A 20265-nucleotide genomic window follows, 5' to 3' on the forward strand; every position below is an offset into this window, starting at 1 on the left:
GGTATAGTAGGGAGAGATGGTGCCTATAGTAGCAGTGGGAGAATAGTCTCTGGGAAGAGAGTGTGATTGAGGGATAGCAGGTATAGTAGGAAGAGATGGTGTCTATAGTAACAGTGGGATAATAGTCTCTGGGAAGGGAGTGTGACTGTGGGATAGCAGGTATAGTAGGGAGAGATGATGCCTATAGTAACAGTGGATAATAGTCTTTGGGAAGGGAGTGTGACTTTGGGATAGCAGGTATAGTAGGGAGAGATGGTGCCTATAGTAGCAGTGGGAGAATAGTCTCTGGGAAGGGAGTGTGACTGTGGGATAGCAGGTATAGTAGGAAGAGATGGTGTCTATAGTAACAGTGGGATAATAGTCTCTGGGAAGGGAGTGTGACTGTGGGATAGCAGGTATAGTAGGGAGAGATGATGCCTATAGTAACAGTGGATAATAGTCTTTGGGAAGGGAGTGTGACTGTGGGATAGCAGGTATAGTAGGGAGAGATGGTGCCTATAGTAACAGTGAGATAATAGTCTCTGGGAAGGGACTGTAACTGTGGGATAGCAGGTATAGTAGGGAGAGATGGTGCCTATAGTAACAGTGAGATAATAGTCTCTAGGAAGGGAGTGTGACTGTGGGATAGCAGGTATAGTAGGGAGAGATGGTGCCTATAGTAGCAGTGGGAGAATAGTCTCTAGGAAGGGAGTGTGACTGTGGGATAGCAGGTATAGTAGGGAGAGATGGTGCCTATAGTAGCAGTGGGAGAATAGTCTCTGGGAAGAGAGTGTGATTGAGGGATAGCAGGTATAGTAGGAAGAGATGGTGTCTATAGTAACAGTGGGATAATAGTCTCTGGGAAGGGAGTGTGACTGTGGGATAGCAGGTATAGTAGGGAGAGATGATGCCTATAGTAACAGTGGATAATAGTCTTTGGGAAGGGAGTGTGACTTTGGGATAGCAGGTATAGTAGGGAGAGATGGTGCCTATAGTAGCAGTGGGAGAATAGTCTCTGGGAAGAGAGTGTGATTGAGGGATAGCAGGTATAGTAGGAAGAGATGGTGTCTATAGTAACAGTGGGATAATAGTCTCTGGGAAGGGAGTGTGACTGTGGGATAGCAGGTATAGTAGGGAGAGATGATGCCTATAGTAACAGTGGATAATAGTCTTTGGGAAGGGAGTGTGACTTTGGGATAGCAGGTATAGTAGGGAGAGATGGTGCCTATAGTAGCAGTGGGAGAATAGTCTCTGGGAAGGGAGTGTGACTGTGGGATAGCAGGTATAGTAGGAAGAGATGGTGTCTATAGTAACAGTGGGATAATAGTCTCTGGGAAGGGAGTGTGACTGTGGGATAGCAGGTATAGTAGGGAGAGATGATGCCTATAGTAACAGTGGATAATAGTCTTTGGGAAGGGAGTGTGACTGTGGGATAGCAGGTATAGTAGGGAGAGATGGTGCCTATAGTAACAGTGAGATAATAGTCTCTGGGAAGGGACTGTAACTGTGGGATAGCAGGTATAGTAGGGAGAGATGGTGCCTATAGTAACAGTGGGATAATAGTCTCTAGGAAGGGAGTGTGACTGTGGGATAGCAGGTATAGTAGGGAGAGATTGTGCCTATAGTTACAGTGGGATAATAGTCTCTAGGAAGGGATAGTGGATGTGGGATAGCAGGTATAGTAGGGAGAGATGGCGCCTATAGTAACAGAGGGATAATAGTCTCTGGGAAGGGAGTGTGACTGTGGGATAGCAAGTATAGTAGGGAGAGATGGTGCCTATAGTAACAGAGGGATAATAGTCTCTGGGAAGGGAGTGTGACTGTGGGATAGCAGGTATAGTAGGGAGAGATGGTGCCTATAGTAACAGTGGATAATAGTCTCTGGGAAGGGAGAGTGGATGTGGGATAGCAGGTATAGTAGGGAGAGATGGTGCCTATAGTAACAGTGGATAATAGTCTCTGGGAAGGGAGTGTGACTGTGGGATAGCAGGTATAGTAGAGAGAGATGGTGCCTCTAGTAACAGTGGTATAATAGTTTCTGGGAAGGGAGTGTGACTGTGGGATAGCAGGTATAGTAGGGAGAGATGGTGCCTATAGTAACAGTGGTATAATAGTCTCTGGGAAGGGAGTGTGACTGTGGGATAGCAGGTATAGTAGGGAGAGATGATGCCTATAGTAACAGTGGATAATAGTCTTTGGGAAGGGAGTGTGACTTTGGGATAGCAGGTATAGTAGGGAGAGATGGTGCCTATAGTAGCAGTGGGAGAATAGTCTCTAGGAAGGGAGTGTGACTGTGGGATAGCAGGTATAGTAGGAAGAGATGGTGTCTATAGTAACAGTGGGATAATAGTCTCTGGGAAGGGAGTGTGACTGTGGGATAGCAGGTATAGTAGGGAGAGATGATGCCTATAGTAACAGTGGATAATAGTCTTTGGGAAGGGAGTGTGACTGTGGGATAGCAGGTATAGTAGGGAGAGATGGTGCCTATAGTAACAGTGGGATAATAGTCTCTGGGAAGGGACTGTAACTGTGGGATAGCAGGTATAGTAGGGAGAGATGGTGCCTATAGTAACAGTGGGATAATAGTCTCTGGGAAGGGAGTGTGACTGTGGGATAGCAGGTATAGTAGGGAGAGATGGTGCCTATAGTAACAGTGGGATAATAGTCTCTAGGAAGGGAGTGTGACTGTGGGATAGCAGGTATAGTAGGGAGAGATTGTGCCTATAGTTACAGTGGGATAATAGTCTCTGGGAAGGGAGAGTGGATGTGGGATAGCAGGTATAGTAGGGAGAGATGGTGCCTAAAGTAACAGTGGGATAATAGTCTCTGGGAAGGGAGTGTGACTGTGGGATAGCAGGTATAGTAGGGAGAGATGGCACCTATAGTAACAGAGGGATAATAGTCTCTGGGAAGGGAGTGTGACTGTGGGATAGCAAGTATAGTAGGGAGAGATGGCGCCTATAGTAACAGAGGGATAATAGTCTCTGGGAAGGGAGTGTGACTGTGGGATAGCAGGTATAGTAGGGAGAGATGGTGCCTATAGTAACAGTGGATAATAGTCTCTGGGAAGGGAGAGTGGATGTGGGATAGCAGGTATAGTAGGGAGAGATGGTGCCTATAGTAACAGTGGATAATAGTCTCTGGGAAGGGAGTGTGACTGTGGGATAGCAGGTATAGTAGAGAGAGATGGTGCCTCTAGTAACAGTGGTATAATAGTCTCTGGGAAGGGAGTGTGACTGTGGGATAGCAGGTATAGTAGGGAGAGATGGTGCCTATAGTAACAGTGGTATAATAGTCTCTGGGAAGGGAGTGTGACTGTGGGATAGCAGGTATAGTAGGGGGAGATGGTGCTTATAGTAACAGTGGGATAATAGTCTCTGGGAAGGGAGTGTGACTGTGGGATAGCAGGTATAGTAGGGAGAGATGGTGCCTATAGCAACAGTGGGATAATAGTCTCTGGGAAGGGAGTGTGACTGTGGGATAGCAGGTATAGTAGGGAGAGATGGTGCCTATAGTAACAGTGGATAATAGTCTCTGGGAAGGGAGTGTGACTGTGGGATAGCAGGTATAGTAGGGAGAGATGGTGCCTATAGTAACAGAGGGGATAATAGTCTCTGGGAAGGGACTGTGACTGTGGGATAGCAGGTATAGTAGGGAGAGATGATGCCTATAGTAACAGTGGGATAATAGTCTCTGGGAAGGGACTGTGACTGTGGGATAGCAGTTATAGTAGGGAGAGATGGTGCCTATAGTAACAGTGGATAATAGTCTCTGGGAAGGGAGTGTGACTGTGGGATAGCAGGTATAGTAGGGAGAGATGGTGTCTATAGTAATAGTGGATAATAGTCTCTGGGAAGGGAGTGTGACTGTGGGATAGCAGGTATAGTAGGGAGAGATGGTGTCTATAGTAACAGTGTATAATAGTCTCTGGGAAGGGAGTGTGACTGTGGGACAGCAGGTATAGTAGGGAGAGATGGTGCCTATAGTAACAGTGGATAATAGTCTCTGGGAAGGGAGTGTGACTGTGGGATAACAGGTATAGTAGGGAGAGATGATGCCTATAGTAACAGAGGATAATAGTCTCTGGGAAGGGACTGTGACTGTGGGATAGCAGGTATAGTAGGGAGAGATGGTGCCTATAGTAACAGTGGATAATAGCCTCTGAGAAGGGAGTGTGGCAGTAGCAGGTATAGTAGGGAGAGATGGTGTATATTTTTAACAGTGGATAATAGTCTCTGGGAAGGGAGTGTGGCAGTAGCAGGTATAGTAGGGAGAGATGATTGAGGGGGGTCCTATGCCTTTCTTATTGTGCAGCTGAAACCCATCCACTGGGGAACAGGTGACTCGTCTGCTGTTCTTGTTCATGTTGCTGCCTGCTGGTTGCTAGGTAACAAGGGAGGCCCAGCAGGGAGACAGACCAATGAACTGAGATTGGTACCAGTGAAGAGCAGATGCAGCATTGCCAGACAGCTTGGAAGAGACATTGAGAGGATTCACAGCTGGAGACTTAAGAGAAGGAGGACACTGGGTGAAGAAATGTATCTAGTTTACAGTATATACAGTTTATTTACCAGTGAGAGAGACCCAAGTGCTGGAGTAGAACAGGACACAATATTGAGTCTCTCAGTGTTCATACAGGCTGCATTTGTGGCCGTACTATTGGCACATGTAATGTGGGCTCTGCACCATGCGCTGGATTAAAATTGAATTACAAGGGGCCACTGTACATAAAGTACATAATGGGGCAAGTGGGGGCGCACACCTGTGCCCCTTAGAGCTCCAGCACTCGTATATGGCCCCTTATTGTTTTAATGATGTGCTGGAAGTACCACTCTTCTATTATTTCTACATCAAATCTACTTTTCCTGGATAAGATACAGGTATGGGATCTGTTATCCAGAATACTCGGGAGCTGGGGGTTTCTGGATAATGGATCTTTCTGTAATTTGGATATTTATACCTTAAGTCTACTAGAAAATCATGTAAACATGAAATAAACCCAATAGGCTGGTTTTGCTTCCAATAAGGATTAATTGTATCTTAGTTGGGATCAAGTACAACTACTGTTTTATTATTACAGAGAAAAGGGAAATTGTTTTAAAATGTGGTGTATATGGATAAAAAGGAGTCTATGGGAGACAGCCTTTTTTGTAATTCTGGCTAACGGGTTTCCTGATATGGGATCACATACACACACATATATATATATATATATATATATATATATATATATATATATATATATATATATATATATATATATATATATATATATATATATAAAACAAACAAGGGAAAGTTGTGCTCACCACTATTTTTTAAAACCATTAGGCGGGGGGTGCAATGAGGCTGTGACCACAAAATACATATAGTCAAATACAAGAGTCCTCTGCACTCAACCCATTATCAATATATTTAAGACAGAGACATTTTGTGCATACTGCTACTGAAAAATGCCTTACCCTTTAAACAAAACAGGGATTGTTTGTCCATATATTGCAATATATTTAAGCTGCCAACTACGTCACAGTCATCCCATATCTGGCCAGTCCTATACTCAATTTTATCTGATTCATTAAGAATTCTTATTTTGTGGTCACAGCCTCATTGCACCCCCGCCTAATGGTTTTAAAAAATAGTGGTGAGCACAACTTTCCCTTGTTTGTTATAGTTTATACAGGAGCAGTGACCAGCTCCATGTTGTAGCTCCCACCCCCTCCAACTATAGTCAGGTGATCCCACTGGTGTCTAATAAAAGGGCAGCCAAGTTTGGGAGTTTTACTTTGAAAGCAGCTAGTAAGTTGCAGGTAAAACTTAGTCCCTTTGTAAAATGTATAATGAAGCAATAGAATTCTTAATGAATCAGATAAAATTGAGCATAGGACTGGCCAGATATGGGATGACTGTGACGTAGTTGGCAGCTTAAATATATTGCAATATATGGACAAACAATCCCTGTTTTGTTTAAAGGGTAAGGCATTTTTCAGTAGCAGTATGCACAAAATGTCGCTGTCTTAAATATATTGATAATGGGTTGAGTGCAGAGGACTCTTGTATTTGACTATATATATAGTCATTTACTACTATGTGGAGTGCGGAAAACACAAGGAATATATATATATATGTGTGTGTGTGTGTGTATGGGATCCGTTACCCGCAAACCCATTATCCAGATAGTTCCGAATTACGAAAAGACCATCTGCCATAGACTCCATTTTATACAAATAAACCTAATTTTAAAAATTATTTCCTTTTTCTCTGTAATAATAAAACAATACTTTGTACTTCATCCCAACTAAGATTCAACAAATCCTTATTGGAATCAAAACCCGCCTATTGGCTTCATTTAATGTTTACATGATTTTCTAGTAGACTTAAGGTATGAAGATACAAATTACAGAAAGATCCGTTATCCGGAAAACTCCAGGTCCCGCGCTTTCTGAATAACAGGTCCCATACATGTACAAATAAATATTGCCCCAGTAACTATCCTCCTCTGTTTATCCATAACACAAAGCATAAACCCGCTAAAGAGTAAATAAAAACCAATACCAGAGCGCGGCAACATGTAAGGTACAATATTTATTTGTGTCGTTCCGAGTGCAGCGCCGCGTCAGGATCGGATCACCAAGGAACACATCCAGGGCAATTTGTGGCAAATGTGTCACAATAGTGTCAGCTCTTGCTGCTTTTCATCTATTTCATACATTGCCAAAAAAAAGAAAACAGGCAGGTGTTAGTTCCCCCGTCTCTCTTTCAGCCTACCAGCCAGGTATTTAAAGTGATGTCTGCCAAACTACGAGTGTAATTACATGGTACTGGGTGACAGAAAAGATTGGTGATCTGAAGAAGCCTGTGTCATTAGAGAAGAAAAGCAGAATGCGTTGGGTGTGAGAAGCCAGGCAGCGCTCCAACTCACACACAAAGATGTTTGCTGGAGGAAAGCCTATCTAATTGCTGATTTCTTCTTCCCCTAATGCTAGAGCACGGCGACTACAGATCCTCCGATAAACGCAACCCACACAGTCACACTCGCGCTGTTATCATTTCTTTTGCATTAGTAGAAATTGTACAACATATTATTTTACTCTTCTATGGCTTCTATGAAGGTGTCGTTGTCTGTGTTCAGTGAAAGTGGTCAGCGTATTGTTATAAATGATATGGACAGGCACAGCTATCAGTGATGTGGTTATGGGATACGTTATCCGGAAACCCATTATCCAGAAAGCTCCGAATTACAGAAAGGCTGTCTCCTATAGACTCCCTTTAATCCAAATAATCTTTTTTCTCTGTAATAATAAAACAGTAACCTGTACTTGATCCCAACTAAGATATAATTAATCCTTATTTGGAAAGTTATGGAAAGGCCGTATCCCATAGACTCCATTTTATCCAAATAATCCAAATTTTTAAAAATGATTTCGCTATTGTGACACATTTCCCACAAATTGTCCTGGATGTGTTCCTTGGTGATCCGATCCTGACACGGTGCTGCACTCTAAATGACTATTGTATATTATTATTATTATTGTATATATATTATAATATTGTACCTTACATGTTGCCGTGCTCTGGTATTGGTATTTATTTACTCTTTAGCGGGTTTTTGCTTTGTACAAAACAGAAGGCGTTTTATGGATAAAGAGGGGAGGATAGTTACTGGGGCTATATATTCAGGACGCACCGAATCCACTATTTTGGATTGGGCCGAACCCCCAAATCCTTTGCGAAAGATTTGGCCGCATAGCGAATCCGAATTTGCATATGCAAATTAGTGGTGGGAAGGGGAAAACATTTTTTACTTCCTTGTTTTGTGACAAAAAGTCACGTGAGTTCCCTCCCCACCCCTAATTTGCATATGCAAATTAGGATTAGGATTCGGATTCGGTTCGGCAAGGCAGAAGGATTCGGCCGAAACTGAATCTTGCTGAAAAATGCCAAATCCTGGCTGAATCCCGAACCGAATCCTGGATTCGGTACATCCCTACAATATATATATATATATATATATATATATATATATATATATAGATATATATATAGATATAGATATAGATATAGATATAGATATAGATATAGATATAGATATATATAGAGATATAGAGATAGATATAGATAGATATAGATAGATATAGATAGATATAGATAGATATAGATAGAGATAGATAGATATAGATAGATATAGATAGATATAGATAGATATAAAATAGATATAAAACAGTAGCTTGTACTTGATCCCAACTAAGATATAATTAATCCTTATTGAAGCAAAAGCAGTCGATTTGGGTTTAATTAGTGTTTTAATTATTTTCTAATAGGCTTAAGGAATGAAGAGCCAGATCTGTTATGCGGAAAACCCCAGGCCCCAAGCATTCTGGCTATTGTTCATTCACACCAAAAATGTATTTTAGTGACCTAAATGTAGTAAGAATTCTGGCAAGAGGCAGCAGGGCCAACCTTAGAAATTTTAGGTGGAGTTTCTTGGGGCCTCCTTTGCCTTTGCAGAACTTTATGTGGAAGTTAAAAGGATTTGGCGCCATTTGCATCAACAACCCCTGCCCCAAATCTCTGAAACTGTCAATTAATCTTAATCTTTTTGGTTCCAAATAAATGTTTTTTGCTCTCTGCCCTCTCCCTCAACCTATTGTGCAGCATTCCTTAAAGGGGTAGTTGACCTTTGATTTAACATTTAGTATGTTACAGAATGGCAACTTTTCAATTGGTCTTCATTATTTTTTATAGTTTTTTTATAATTTGCCTTTTTCTGACTCAATACAGCTTTCAAATGGGGGTCACTTTAGAACTAAACTCAAAGACTACCTCTGGGAGCACCTGGATAACACTTGGGGGCAAATCTACTTATGGTCGAATATCGAGGGTTAATTAACCCTCGATATTCGACTGCCGAATTGAAATCCTTTGACTTCGAATATCGAAGTCAAAGGATTTACCGCAAATAGTTAGATCGAATGATCGAACGATTTTTCTTCGACCTAAAAATTGTTCCAAAGCCTATGGGGACCTTCCCCATAGGCTAACATTGACTTCGGTAGGTTTTAGGTGGCGAACAAGGGGGTCGAAGTTTTTTTTAAAGAGACAGTACTTCGACTATCGAAAACCAATTGCAAATTGAATCAGAATATCACTCTCTACATCGGACTAAAAGTTAACTCAAAGGTAAACAACCCTTTAATTCTATGTTTCTTGCTCACGGTCTTCTCCCTCAACTCCTTCTGTGCAGAATTCCTTATATTTTTTCAAAGCTGTAGACTTCAACCTTTGTCCAACGTTCCCTGTTGCTGAAGGGTCCTATTTGATCAGATAGGTTCAACTGACCTAAGGCTGATGCTGCTTGTCAGGCTTTAGGCTATTATTGTTATGATTGGGGTTCGAGAAGAGCGGAGCCCAGACAATACAGGAAATCTTGGGGCTCCATCATACGTCCAACCTGTGGTCCTCCAGCTGTTGCTGAGTTAGTCCTAAGGATGTTGGATGATGTTTTCAGATGCACAGGTATGGGATCTGTTATCCGGAAACCCATTAGCCAGAAAGCTCCAAATTACGGAACGGCCATCTCCCATAGACTCCATTTTAATCATATAATTCACATCTAATTTTGAAAAATGATTTCCTTTTTTTCTGTAATAATAAAACAGTACATTGTATTTGATATATAATCAATCCTAACTAGAGTCAAAACAATCCTATTGGGTTTATTTAATATTTAAATTCTTTTTTTATAGGTATGGTGATCCAAATTATGGAAAAACCCCTTAACCCGCAAAAACCTCAGGTCCCAAGCATTTTGGATAACAGGGCCCATACCTGTACTTCATCAACAGCGGGAGAGCCATTTGATTTATATAAGATTATGTCAAACATCTACTAAAGTACAAGTAATAGACATGAAGAGCACGATTTACATTTTTCTTCTAGTGGACTCATGAAAATGTTCTGCTTAACTGTTTGAAAGAAATAAAGATGTTTTCAGCTTATATCGCTATTCCCCAGCAATAATATAAAAAAACGGAGAGTAAAATGTAAATGACTCACCAAATAGTGGCCCGGGTGCACCAGCCCCAGACCTGTCCTACACGTGTTAAAGTTCTTAGATGTGTCTTGGGTTGAGCAGAAGTCCTGGAAGTCTACATGTAGAGGGTCACCTACGAAATTGCCAGACAGGGAATTAGTTGCATCATGAGCTGTTTCATCTCCACATTTACACATTTCCCTCTAATGCTGCCTGGAATATTTCTTAATTGTTGGGTAGTGTGATTTATTTCATTACTACAAGTCCTGCAATGTTACCTGCAATGTTACCTTGTGAACGCTGCAAGTAAGGTTGTTTTACCGTTCCAAAAACAAATCTTTTTGAGACCTGTTGTGTATGAGAAGAAAAATGATCTACTGTTAAAATCCCTTTCAACAAGGTAGAGCACATGCACGTTGAAATATCTTATATCCTCACTTGAAACCCTATACAGTACTGAAAAACCCTACATTGGTCTTATAGGTCACTGGTTCTCGGTCATGCCCTTGTGACCTAACTCTACATGTTTTCCTAGATATCCATATAGCAGTGCATGTGGGTGAGGAAATGGATGGGTAAATTCTAATAGAACCATTTGTAATATTGACTAATCACCGCTACTGCGGTCACAAGGAATGGTTTGAAAGCCTAAGGGTTTGAGGAACCACATCCACATGCCATACATTCTTAAATGCATCAAGCACAGGTATTGTGTGTAGGATGTAGCTACAGTCCAGCCACCATATATGTGCTTCATGTTGAATGCTCATTTATACAGTGTTTTATGTTGCCATTTGCACTATAACAGTGTTGAGTTGGCAGCTTATCCACCCATGTTATTTGTCTTCTTTTTCTGACTCTTTCCTGCTTTCAAATGGGGGTCACTGACCCTATCTAAAAACAATTTCCCTGTAAGGCTACAAATTTATTGTAAGTACTACTTTTCAATACTCATCTTTCCATTCAGGCCTCTCCTATTCATATTCCAGTCTCTTATTCAAATCAATGCATAGTTGCTCGGGCACTGGAAAGGCCTACCTGATGATATATCATGCAGATATTGATCAGACTGGTTTAAAAATCTCATTGGTCCTTGCCTCGTGTGGCCTATATCCACACGATTGTGACTCAATCATTTGACTCTAGGACCAAATGATCAGACCAGAAGATCGCCAACTTCAAGGTGGGCATATCAGGGAAAGGTCCACTCATTTGGCAATCTCAACAAATGACAAGCTCTCCATAGTATATGTGCCACATTAGAGTCTGACATTTTTGTTTTCTGTCATCTTTACTTTATTACAAGGTTAAAATTATGAAAATATTGGCATTCTGTCCTCCTGCTACAATTTTGAGAATATCCAGGAGAGTAAATACATGTTAAATTTAAAGGGATACTGTCATGGGAAAAAAACTATTTTTCAAAATGAATCAGTTAATAGCGCTGCTCCAGCAGAATTCTGCACTGAAATCCATTTCTCAAAAGAGCAAACAGATTTTTTTCTATTCAATTTTGAAATCTGACATGGGGCTAGACATGTAGTCAATTTCCCAGCTGCCCCAAGTCATGTGACTTGTGCTCTGATAAACTTCAATCACTCTTTACTGCTGTACTGCAAGTTGGAGTTATATCACCCCCCTCCATTCCCCCCCCCCAGCAGCCAAACCAAAGAAAAATGGGAAGGTAACCAGATAACAGTTCCCTAACACAAGATAACAGCTGCCTGGTAGATCTAAGAACAACACTCAATAGTAAAAGCCCATGTCCCACTGAGACTCCTTCAGTTATATTGAGAAGGAAAAACAGCAGCCTGCCAGAAAGCATTTCTCTCCAAAAGTGCAGGAACAAGTCACATGACCAGGGGCAGCTGGGAAATTGACAATATGTCTAGCCCCATGTCAGATTTCAAAACTGAATATGAAAAAATCTGTTTGCTCTTTTGAGAAATGGATTTCAGTGCAGTATTCTGCTGGAGTAGCACTATTAACCGAAGCGTTTTGAAAAAAACATGTTTTCCGATGACAGGATCCCTTTAAATGTCACATTAGCTGGCCTTCATGTTGAACATCAAAGAATACATAAGAAGTTCTGGCCCTCTTGATTTTCCCCTTTCTTGACCTTTTTAGGATCGTCCAACAGGCTGAGAAAAACAGTTTAGACAGAACATTGGATGACTCTTGTACTTGATGGTGCCCTGAAGTATCACACAGTATCTGGCATTGAATAATAGGAGAAACATGGTAGGCAAAAGATTGAAAGCTCTTGAGCCTCATTCTGTTATCCCTGATGATAGATATTTTTGAAAGAAATAGGAAGTCTGTTGTTTTCTTACTGTGCGCATGTGCATTTTTGAAGATCAATAAAGAGGGGGTCTCTAATTTAAAGAAATCATAAAAACATGAGTAAAGGGGTCATTTGGAAATTGTATAAATATTTATATAACATTTTTCATGCTCTTATAGATAAACTAGTCATGTGGTGTTTGTAAGTAGTCTTCTTTTGCTCTGATAAGCCTCTGATGTCCCAAAGCAGACCCCCATTGGGCTTCACAATATCTTTACAATAAAAGGCCAGGAAGCAAAGAGAAGACTACAAAAGGAATTTGCATCCCTAAGAACACAGGCGGAACTAACCACAGAGCAGGGGTACTGGGCGCCAGAAACATTAGAGGGCCCTCTTTATATAATTGTGGAGGGAGGTTGTTCCAATATCTGACAAACTATGAGGAGGCTTAAACCATTGTGTTGCAATGGGGCCCTCTAAGTTGGCTTCCAACATTCTTCTTATGCATTGTTACTATCTTTTTAGAGATTTAGATGTGAGCGACAATACTTGCTATGACATCCCAGGGCTACACCCCTTTATTTTTTATGGACAAGTTACCCATTCAGACCCATCATGGTGGATGCTCCAAAGTTCATCAGCATCAATAGACGCCCTTGCACACAGCCTTGCATCCATTTTTGCATTTGTGTCTGTAAATCAGCCCTATTATACTATATTATCTGTCCTCCCTTGTATATGCAGCTTGTCTTTTGATAGTTGTGGCCCTTAATAAGCTTTAAGGCCCCCATGCACAGGCAGATATAAACTTTTGAAAGATCTCCATATGTATGGCCAGCCAGTGTCAAACTGGGGGTCCCGGATGCCCATTGTTACTGCTGTCCAACTTTAGACCATGCAGTTTGGTACTCCACCTTTTTTTGGGTTTGATACTTGTTGGGTAACGTCACTTACAGTGATTGGCATCCAAATTACATCTACATGTAATTTTTTAAGTCACAAGTCTTTGCACCAGTCCGGGGCCGTCATCAGAAATCGTGGGGCCCTGTACAACAAGATTTTCTGGGATCCAGCCCAGCCCCCAAGCCCCACCCTAGATCCCTCCCACCCTACACCACAGTAAAAAGGCCACAAAGACAGTGCTAAAAATGGTAAACCCTCACACACAGTTGTAAAAAGCTGTAAAAAATAAACATTGGTGGTCAGGGTCCCACATAAAAGTTGTTAAAAAACATTGGTGGCCACGGTCCCACATAAAAGTTTTTTTAAAAAAAAACATTGGTGGTCAGGACCCCCCATACAAGTTAAAAAAATCATTGGTGATCAGGGCCCCCCTATAAATGAAAAAACAAAATTGGCGCAGGGCCCCCCCATAAAAGTTTACAAAAAAAACATTGGTGGCCAGGGCCCCCCTATAAATAAAAAAAAAACATTGGCACCAGGGTCCTCATAGAATATTTAAAAAAAAACATTGGAGGCCAGGGGCCTATATAGTATTAAAATATTACATTAGTGGGTAGGGGTTTAAATAAAAAAATAAAAGCACAATGGTGTTCAGTGGAACTTACCTTAGGCTCCATTCGTGGCTTCTGGTCTTCAACTACGCTCTTTTTGTGGCTTTGGGTCTTTTCGCGGCTTTGTGTCTCATTCGCATCTTCGGGTCTACGTTGCGACAGGTCTTTTCGTGACTTCTGCTCCGTTCATGGCTCTGGGTCTTCGGCACTTCGGCTCTTCAGGACTGTGGGTCTTCGGGACATCGGATCTTCATCTATTCGGGACTTTAGCAGTTCGTCGCTGTCATGGGGGCCCAGCTAATTCAAAAAGTGCAGCACACCTGGCCCCTCTTTAGGCTCGGGCCAGGTACAAATGTACCCCCTGTGCTTCCCTGATGACGGCTCTGTGCCAGTCCAGAGTGTGAACCCTGGAATTGTTGTCCACATGAAGGTGGTGGTGGCTCCAGGGTCAAAAGGTGCCTTTTCAGGCGATTCAGAACAGTAGACGGGACGGATGCACTGGCACCCAGAGCAACTATTGGGAAGTAGCGGCTTTGGGTTAAAGTATTTTTAATGAAAGCCATCAATATGCGCAAACACTGCATCTATTTTTTTGGTGAGCAGTTGTAAAAACCCTTGCAAACACTACTAAACACAGGACTCTTTCTACCATTATAATTATATTTTACATTTCCTTCTGCTTCCGTAATATCAAAATATGTTTACGTTTCCTCAACAGAGCGGGTTATTATCGCCAATCGGAGGAATTTAGCAAATTGCCACATTTCAAAGGGATCTGTTGGTAGGGGAACATCTATCAGTGGTATCGACGCTGAGTACTCAGTTTGTGTTTCCTGCAGTTATCAGATTTCTGCCTTATGTCCTCAGAGAGTCTTTATCCCTTTAATCTGCTGAGCATGTATTTCTCAGTATCACATAGCACTCTCAGTAGGAAACCTTCAAACAGATAGCGCAGGTCAGCAAGCCACAGGAATTACTGAGAGATAGTATCCTTGTTACCGTATTTCCTTGCCCTATGGCAGAGGTCAGAGAGCAGATGATCATTAGTTACTCTGATGGACTAACAAAAAAAATAGTAAGGCAGATGGGTGGTGCCTAAGGGCCACTTTGTTTCCATGGCCAGATTGATGGAAGAGTTGTGCTGTGTTCTATATGAAAGATCTGGTTGTATTTACTATGTTTAATACACACACATCAAACATGACCAAACATTTTGCATGGCAGATGCATTTAAGGGCACTGCAACACCCAACCATCAGCGCTTGAGGGACGTTGGGGACTGGGGAGTCACATTACAACTGTTGGAGGTCTTCAGTTCTGCCATCCCTGGTGTACAAACAGCACATTAGACCCATTATTTAACATAAAAGAGGCTTGCCATCTGTTGTAGAACTATAAAACGAGCTATTCTGGGTCAGATGTTGGGAAAAATCTATTTTTCAGGGATAGTCCAGTTATTTTGCCTGGAGGGATCAGAATGACAGTGGCTTCTGTTTGGCTCTTTGACTAATGGTAGTATGTTAGGTTTGCTATCTCTGGAATAGTAGTAGACATTATTCCTGGATTTCAATTAATGTTAAAGTTCAATACTATTTGTAAATATCATGTGCTATCCACTTGTTTCACTTATGAAGAGAGAAAACCATTGAGATCATTCATGACCACACTATAATGGATGTAGTTGTTGTGATACTACTTACTGGGTACCTGCATGCTAAGCTACCTCTTGCACTTCCATATAGTTGCGCCCGGACCCACCTCCTGCTCAAAATCACTTACCAATATCCCTATGGGTGCAGGGGAAGCACCACCTACAAGATGTAGAAGCTCCAGGGCAATAGCCAGCTTTAATATGTGTCGTGGAATTGAGCCAGATTTATTTTGAGACACCAAGCATAAGAAATGACTGCATCTTGACTAAGGGGAGTTGCATCCACCACAATTAGGACAGCTCCCACTTGCGGCATAAGGGCACTTGTGTTTGTAAATGATCGTCAGCTTATTGACCCATGCATGAGGCTTTCATTAGTGCCTTACCAGTATCGAGCACTCCATTCACCGGTTGAATTAAAAGAAGTAAATATTTATTTTCAACATATTAAAATAAATATTTACATCTTTTAATTCAACGGGTGAATGGAGTGCTCGCCAAACTTTTTCTACTGATCGTGACTCACCTACAGCTACGGGCTTGGGGCGATGCACCCGGGCCACCCATTTGATTTGGTGAGTTCCTTCTGATAAATTACTGGATACTGTTTTAGGCATTTGTGAACCCAGGAGCGGGACCCCGGGTTTACACACCCGGGTCACCACCTTTTTCGGGTGAGCTGTCTTAATGCGAATGTTGTAATTTGCCACTAGAGATGCAATAGGCACCATATATATTTTTGCACAAGATTTAGTGCCCTTATTAGCGGTGCTCACTTTTTTTTAATTTTAAGTGAACAGAACCAAATTTAGCACTATAATTTTTGTATATAAACCATACCAGTATCTGGCTAAAAAAATCAGTGCACCATCCTAGATCTTTATCCGATCATTGGCCCCAAGGCCCAGTGCATGGCAAATATTGGTCTTACCATCTATACCCAACTTTAATTTTCCTCTGTCTTGAGTTTCTCATCTGCTTATATCAACTGAGTTGCCTGCCTTATTAGTAAGGAACAAAGTGCCTGCCATAGAGGTAATGGAACACATTAGGGCTCATTTACAACCCATGTCAACAACACCTTGCCCCTCTGCTTTATGTATATAATACCTAAAGGCACAACTCCCTGCACTCACAATTTTGAGGCCATTAGTAAATGAGGCCAACTGTTTTTACCATCTTAGTGAAGCAATCAAATCACATGGCCCTGCTTTTATTGTAATGAGAAAAGCCCATGGCATCCAGGAATAAGTAGTAGGTGACAGCACTGATTGCCATGTTGCAGAAGTTCGTCCCCTACGTTCTGTACTAGCAGGAATCTTCTAGATGGTACCTGGGTTTTCTTTTTCTAAAAAAAATGTTTGTTACTTGGCCCTGAGGAATGAGCAGACTGCTGCCAAATAACTCAGTTATGCCCTAAGGCATTGCATAAGGCGGGGGGTATTAGGGTTGATGAGTGCCAGAATGTCAGTATTGATGAACCATCAGTAGGATTATTTGTTAGTTTGACTAATAACACATATTACAAATACTAATGAAGATTAAGACTGATGTTTGAATGTTCCCCTGGGTTGTATAATTCAGCCCCAGCTTCATTTCTGTGTCAGCTAATGGTTTCTAAATTAATATTTCATTATGTAAATATATATGTATATATATATATATATATTGCTCTGTACACATAACATAAGTAGCTCAAAGTAATGTGTATAATACATATACATTGTAATGTTATATTTTTTAAATTTTTAAAAAAGTTGTTATAGAATATAAGTATTGATGGGCGAATATATTTGCGAATTTGCGGCGAATTTCCGCGTTTAACTTTGGACACGTGTCCGAAAAGCCGCTCAATTTTCGAGCTTCATGAATTTTTTGCCGTTTTGCAAATTTCGCCCATCACTAGAAATTTCACCCATCACTAAATATAAGCACTAGTTATTGTAGAGTTTTAAGAGGGGAGCATAAATATGTGGTCCCCTAAAGAGAACCCCTGGTGGCCACTGATTTTTTTTTTTCTTTTTTAGTAAGACCAGGTTTTCACAAGTGTACAAGTAAAATTGTTTTAAATCATTATAGATTATGAGGCATGCAGGGAAGGAAGTATCTCAATGGTCTGCGGTGCAAAAGAACTGACCCTCTAAGCCACCACGCAACCCCTTCTGTCTCCATTTGACCCAATGCTAGAAAATTCTAAAAACTGTATTTCTCCATGATTTTTATGTAAGCACATGCCTTTCATTTTCTAGCAATAGCAAGTCATGTGCTGCTCTAAGTTTTCCCTTAATAAAAAGTTTATATACACTTAGTCCCGTGAATGCCCATTATTCATACAAATATATGTATCTCGCACATATCTGCAAAAAATAAGGGGGGCCCCAGGCTACGTGTTAGCAAGCGCACTGGGCTTACGCTCTCTTTATAAACAGCACACGAATGACATCATCCCCATTTGGCCTTTTTCCTGAAAACAAAAGAATTCCAACTTTTTTTTTTTTAATTTTGCATTTTGAGCTTTAAAGTTGCATTTTTATGCGGTATATAGGAAAGGAAAATGCTGTTTTCTAAGCGGTATTAGGGAGCAGTGGTATATGAATATTAGGAATCCATTTCTCATTAAAGTCGCTCTACGGTTGCACGGATTGTTTTTCCAGAGTCCCCGGTGCCCTGTAAAGCTTCGCAGTGCGAAGAGAAAAAAACGCATTTGACTATTTAGTAGATCTTGCTCTGGGATTATTACTATTACCTAATGTTTCCATACCGAGTTACTGTAAAAGCACTATAAATGGCACCTTTCATGAGCCAGGGTTTTTTTTTTTTTTGGAGCAGAGCACTGTGTTTTTGTAGCTTATTGGTGGAATCCCTTTCTTCTCTAAAAATATTCCTTCTGTCTGGGAACGCTTATAAAAGAAGGATTTTCCAATACACAAATAGGAGTCGTGCCTGTAACATTTAATGGGATTATAATAGGTATAAATATTTGCCGAGCGTGAGAGGTTTTTTTTCCTCTTAAAGAGACATTATTCCTTAACTACAGAAGGGGATTACTCAGATAGTCTGTGTTATATCTCTGCACAGGCAATGAGCTCATTTAGTTGCGACTGTTGCTGCCTTATTTGGGTTACCTCCGCTACTTTTGCCTGGCCGCAGCCGCAACCGCAAGCCATGGTTTTAGCGGCATCTCAAAAAGGAATGGGCTGAATCATGCTGTTGAGTTGACCCATGAAATGATGATTATATCACACAGGGACCACATACAGACTCTTTGGAATGGGACTGTATCTACAGTAAACATATTCCGGGACTAATGGAATTTCCCAACCATAATGATTGATATGGGACCAGGTCCTGCTTAGATATTGGTTGGAAAGGCTGCCATTTTTGCTGCAAGTAGTGATGGGCGAATCTCTCCCGTTTCACTTCGCGCAAAATTTGCAAAACTGCGAAAAATCGTGAAATCGGAAAGTTCACAAAAAAAACGTGAAATTCTACAGTTTTCAAGAAAAAAGCGTGAAGTTGGAACGTTTTCACGAAAAAATAGAGCAATTCGAAAGTTTTCACTATAAAATCGAGCAATTCAAAAATTTTCACGAAAAAATCGAGCAATTCAAACCTTTTCACGAAAAAATTTAGCAATTTGAACGTTTTCACGAAAAAATTTCGATAATCGGAAATTGACGCCGAAACTCGGGAATTCTCTGCAAATTCGTGCCAGGCGAATTTATTTGCCCTTCACTAGCCGCAAGTCAATGAACTGCAAACTGGGTCAGGAGTGAACGGGTGAGTAGAAATGAGACAAGTCCAGGCCAAGAAATTGCCAAGAGTCAAAAGTGGATTGTGCCCCATATTCACTGGCACCCCATCCCCACCTTGACCTCTGCGCATTGTCCCAGCCCCACTAGTAATGGGGCGGTGCTCACTTATATACCTGCACTCACCCTGTCCTCTTATGTAAGACTAAGATATGTAATGGGGTGGACTGGGTTCCAGATAGGTAGAGCAGGTTAGAGTCAATCCATGCATCACTAGTGGGCAGCCAATATCAGTCTGTACATAGTCAACTTTTACTTTATAGGATGATAGTTAGTTAATCATAGTGAATACTGACAAGCCTGACCTAACTGCAGGTTAAGCAAGACTACTCATTATTCAGTGTGGGTAGGGCTCAGCAGGGGTGCTACAGAGGATTTCTTAGAACCCTGCTGGATTAAAGGACAAGGAAAGTTAAACTAAAGAAGTAGGCTAGATATGTTGTAGATTATGTTTTGGACTTATGTACCATCCGAAGGTAACCACAACCCTTTAGCAGTAAAGATCTGTGCCTCCAAAGATGCCCCAGTTGCTCCCCATCTTCGTTTCTGCTGATTTACTGCACATGCTCTGTGCTGCTGTCACTTACTGAGCTTAGGGACCGAAAAATATACTCAAAATATACAGTATATATACAATATACAGTATACATAGAATAGAAATGTCACATTAGTAAATAATACAGATAATTACTTCATGGCAGCACAGAAACCAGTGCTACTGGCATCAGCATTTAATATTCCACCCCATAGTATCAGCCTTCATTACATTCTAACCTCATTTTCTGCTGGATAATTAGTGACGAGCCCTAAGCTTAGCTTCTCAACAGCTGCTCAGAGCCCACTGAGCATGTGAGTGTCACAGACACTTTCCAAGATGGTGACCCCCTGTGACAAGTTTGAAGTCCTGGATCATTGCTGCTATTGACAAGCTGAAACTTTAGGCTGGTGCAATACGTTCAGTATATAAAACATGGCATTTTAAGGTCTAGTCATTA

The sequence above is a fragment of the Xenopus laevis genome, chromosome 5L, assembly GCF_017654675.1.
Source record: "Xenopus laevis strain J_2021 chromosome 5L, Xenopus_laevis_v10.1, whole genome shotgun sequence".
In the NCBI taxonomy this organism is placed as follows: Eukaryota; Metazoa; Chordata; class Amphibia; order Anura; family Pipidae; genus Xenopus; species Xenopus laevis.